Here is a 5,059-nt window from a genome sequence, read left to right on the forward strand (position 1 = left end):
AGAAGAAGAAGAAGAAGAAGAAGAAGAAGAAGAAGAAGAAGAAGAAGAAGAAGAAGAAGAAGAAGAAATTATTTAAACATAATTTCTCAGTCTTCCTTGTATACAAAGCCTGCGTACACACACACATACATATATATTGGAAACCAGTCCTTGGAAACAAGGTGTGTATTGTGCAAATATTTTCTGCTCTTCTGTAGCTTGGGTTTTGATTTGCTGAACAGTGTCTTTTGAGGACAAAAGTTTTATTTTTTAATTTTGAGTCCAATTGATTAGTTGTTTAAAACATTTTTTCTGGCAGGAGGATGGCCATGAGTTTGAGGCCAGCCTGGGCTACACAAGCAAGCTCAGGGCCAGCCTTGAATTCTACGTAGTGAGACCTTGTCTCCAAAAAAATTTTTTTTTGTGCTGAGCCTCTGTTCATAGGTTCATCAGCCAGTGAACACACCGCCTTGCCTCCTGTGCTCCTAAAGACAGACTGTATGGTGTGCCCTGCGATGCCTTAACAGTGAACAGCAGCTCCGCAGTCCTTGTCTGGGTGGAGCCTGCCTCACCCACACCCTTCCTCTGTGAGGTCCGTCCTATGCTCTTGGACCCAGAGCCGCCAGACAGCACTGCAGGCTGAACTTGGGGCCATTCTGACCAGTACAACCACCAGCGAAAGCACAAAACTACGGAAAACATTGCGTTAAGTAGATCTCAAGAACGACACTTGTTTATAGCCTATGTAACTACGAAGTGTGATAGTAAAATACAGTGAACGCTTAAAATGTTTTAAAAAATTGTACTATAACCAAAGACGCAATACTCCCTCATCGATTCCACCTCAAAATACCCCCCCTTCACTTCTAACACGCTTCCCTGTGAGCTGCATTTTCTTCACATTATTGAAATAAAAATACTCATGTATGAGCATGTGAAAATGCAGTTCGGAGTATAAACTAGGTTTTCAAAGGACTGCTTTCTTACTTGATAAGATTAACCTTGGAGGAGGGGCTGGGGATTTAGCTCAGCGGCAAAGCGCCTGCCTGGCAAGCGCAAGGTCGTGAGTTCGGTTCCCGGTACTGGAGAAAAACAAAAACCAAAAAAAAAAAGATTAACCTTGAAGGATAAATTTAATGTGTCTTTTTCAGATGTCTTTATACTTTACATACTTCTTATGCAGCACTTGGCTGTGGCCTTGTTTATAGGAACCTTATATCTTGCTGAGATTGCCTCCTAAAATTAACACTAATCAGTTGTTAGATAAAAGAATGGTTCAGAATATTAACAGTTAGCCAGGCATGGTGGCACATGCCTATAAATCACAGCACTTAGGAGGCTGAGGCAGGAGGATTCCGTGAGTTTGAGGTCAGCCTACATAGTGAGACCTTATCTCAAAAAAAAAAAAAAAGAATGTTAGAGTTAAACCTTTGTTCATATTTCACTCTAAAAGAGCAACAGGAAACATCATTAAATCCAGAGTACAACAGTATTGTGTTATTCAATAGTAAAGAATTCTCAAAGGATTTCATTACTTTGTACTATATTATGTATCTTTTATTGCTGGAAAACTTATACGTACATTCATCCTTTTTAAGTTTAAAATTTCAAGTCAGACTTGCAAGGGAAAACAGCAAAACTGATACTAAAAATCATCATTTTCTCTCAATAAAGCATGTATTTCTCATAAATTTGTCCCACTCTTTTAAAAAAACCTCTGAAATTCATTTCCTTTTCTTGAACAATTTCTTAACGTCATTAGGTCATAGTAACCACAAGTTATATATAGCACAGTGATTTCTTAATAGATAACGCTTTAGATGTCCTGAAACTTGAGCTGTTCACATTCTGTCGTTTTCTCATTATGAATTAGAGACATATATAAAAATAAGATTTTTAAAATCGTTTTGGTGTGCTTATATTTGCAATAGTCAAAAAATGTTCTGACTGTATTTGACAGCAATCCCACTCACATTAGCTAAGTAAAAAGTGGGAATTAATGGAAGAGAATGGGGCTTCTCCCCACTGTGGGCCCGATGGGATTCTGGGGCAGCAGGTCCCCTCGGGCACCTCGGGGAGAGACACTTCCGGCAGGGCCTGCCCAGGACTCTAACCACCCTCCCCAGCTGCCCAACTCCCCGGGGCTTCCCCCTCGCCCCATGGAAACCCAGGGCTGCAACCTTCTTGTTCCTCACCTTGAGCAAATCACTGCAGGCACTACTTTAGAGCAGGGCTCGGGGTGCCCCGCCTCGGGGTCTGGACTCGAGCCGTGTCCCCAGGGAGATGAGCGCCGTGCCTGGTCAGGTCCCATCGCTGTGCGCTGGCGCGGGGTGCGTGCTACTATCGGTGTTCCCACCGCAAGCGCTCGCAGGGGGGCCCGGAGCTGTCAGCGGAGGTGTGCGGGGAGGGTCCTGTCCCGGCCGGAGCAGGAGATGGCGCTGGACTTGGACCAGGAGAGATGGCAGCAGACCTTGGGATCACAAGTGTGCACCGCCACGCCGGGGCTGTGTTCACTGTATTTTTTACCACACCTGGTAAAGACCCTCAGGAAAGAAGACTTCCAGAACTGTTCCAGAAAGTGGTAACAACAATGGGATAGCAAAAAGAAAAAAAAAAATGGGGGCTGGGGATATAGCTCAGTGGCATAAGTGCCTGCCTGGCAAGCGCAATGTCATGAGTTCAATCCCTGGTACCACAAAAAAAAAAAAAAAAAAAAAAAAAAAACAGTGGGATAAGTGCGTTAGAGGCAGGCAGAAGGATTCACAGCGAGGTACATTTAGGGTCTGGGTGGGAAAAATATGGGATTGGGGACAGTGGCATTGAGGTGGGTGTTACCAAGTTATCAAGGGCTTTGTAGCCTGTGTTGGGGAGGTTGGACGTTATCTAGTGGGGGACGGGAAGTCATTCAAACTTCTCAGTATGAGCAGGATGTTAGCACAATATGACTTTAGATGGGGCACCCTACGTGCACTATGGCTAAGGGCTGGGGATAGTGCAGGATGGAGGCTGAGTTTTTTGGGTGGTCCCAACTAGCAAAGGAGTGAGGGCTTAGACTACAGCACCATGAAAATGACAGAGACAAGGAAGAACTAAGGATGAAGGGGGAATGGGGCGATGTGGACCCAGGAGGAGGAATTTCGGCACAGTGCTTGCGTGAGGCGAGGCTGGCCCACACCTTGGTCAGAACCAACCCTGAACTCTCTTGAGCCTCACACAAAGCTTTCACTCTTGCTAATATGGCGGCGACTCCTCCGCTCTTGTAACTACGCCCCAAACCTGTGCCCTCTAAGGCTGCCGCTGTAGGAAACCTGAGTATGTCACCCCCAGTATGCCTCTTTGCCGCAAACAGTTTTGAGCAGGAAAGCTCTCTGGATTGTCTCTGTTTTTCTACAAGCAGAATACAAGCTGGTAAAGGGGTCCCCTCCTGTCTCTACCAGAAGGCAGACGTCATCCCTGGCAGCAGGGCCAGTGGCCCCAGGGGAGCCCGCAAGCAGGCCTCTCTGTTAGGTCACTCCTCAGGCCACCTGCCCGCAGTCTCCTCTGCACGCGGAGACGGCAGTTTGTGTCTTGTCGCAGATGTACTGAGGGATTGTTCTTCGGTGCCGGTGCTCTGCAGGGCAGAGCTCTGAGCCGTGGGTCTGAGCTCCTCCTGTGTGGTAGGCACTGCAGTGTTAACGGACCTGAGTGTTCTTCTCTGCCTAGTCTGCCTTGTGTTACACTTTTCGGCTCTGTCCCAAGTATGAACTTAGGGGAGTAAGGAGAAACTGTGTTTCCTTCCTCCCACCCGAATGGGGTGGATGTGATGAAGACCATCTTTTTTTTTTCTTGTCTTTTTGAGATAGGGTCTAGTTATCAGTTCAGGCTGGCCTTGAGCTCACTTTGTAGCCCAGGCTGGTCTCAAACTCTCAACAATCCTGCCTCAGCCTCCTCCGTGTCTCATTTATTACTGCTCCTGGTGGCCCGCTACCCTCCCTGGCGCTCCTGGGGCATCTCTTCACAGGACGTGCCTCTCTGCACAGTGCCGTCTTCCCTGGAAGTGCCCGGGCCAGGATGGCGCAGAGCAGCCTCCAGTCCCGCGTTGCGGGCGCAGGTGGGAAGATGCTCAGCCTGGCGCGGCGGGCTCCTTCCTGCGGCCTCTCCGGCCGCTCTCTCAGCGGCCCACCCTCCGTGTCTTGATTTTTCTTCTCTTCTTGCTGCATTTCTTCATCACGTGCTTCAACCGAAAGCCCTTGATTTTGCTCGGCCTGCATTGGGAGAACCCAAGAAGACGTCGGAAGGCGGCGTGTCTTTCAGTCCCCCGCCAAACTCGGGGTTTTGTCCTCCAGAGAGGATGGGGTGGGGGTCACGGGCTGTGCCCTTCACTCCGGAGTGACCTTCACGCCTCCACGCAGGGACAGGTCTGCGATGCAGTCTCTCTGCTTCCTCACAGACCCCAGGCGGTGTGGTAGGGCCCCGCAGGCCTTTAAATAACATTCATGAGGCCCCTTCCTCGGAGTTACCGAAATCACCCAGTGAAAATCCTACTGAGTGCAGGGGAGACAGCGAGGGAAGGGGTTAGGGGCCTGTTCGTTGAATTTGATAAAAAATCTTTTAAATAAAGAGAAAATGCTTTGTGTTACATTATACTAATTGTATGATCGTGGGCAAATCGTGTAATTTCTTTGTGTTTGAGTCTGACCTTTTCTAAAATTAAAAATAGTAACTTTGCTGCAGATATTAAGGATGTAAGAGTAGTCAAGACACGGGTGAGTGAGATGTGTTATTAAACTTTTATTTCCAAGCGTCTGTCAAGTAGCAAGTAGCCCACAGGTAATAGCTAAGATTATGATAGTATTCTGAGACTTTCAGATGAATCACCCTTTGTAAATGTTAGTGATCAGATTGATAAGTGGCTGACATTTCTTACCTCAGTTGTCCTTTATTTAAGAAGTCAGTTTCACCCCTGTGCAGATTTATAAGCCGAAGGTATTATCTCAGTCTTAGACAAATCACCACTATCAACTACATTCTAGTAGTTACCAATTCCATGTATGGTTTGTTTTGTTTTGTTTTTTTGTCTTTTTGAGACAGGGTCTCCCTA

The sequence above is a fragment of the Chinchilla lanigera genome, unplaced genomic scaffold (genome assembly GCF_000276665.1).
Source record: "Chinchilla lanigera isolate Chin_1 unplaced genomic scaffold, ChiLan1.0 scaffold00022, whole genome shotgun sequence".
Classification (NCBI taxonomy): domain Eukaryota; kingdom Metazoa; phylum Chordata; class Mammalia; order Rodentia; family Chinchillidae; genus Chinchilla; species Chinchilla lanigera.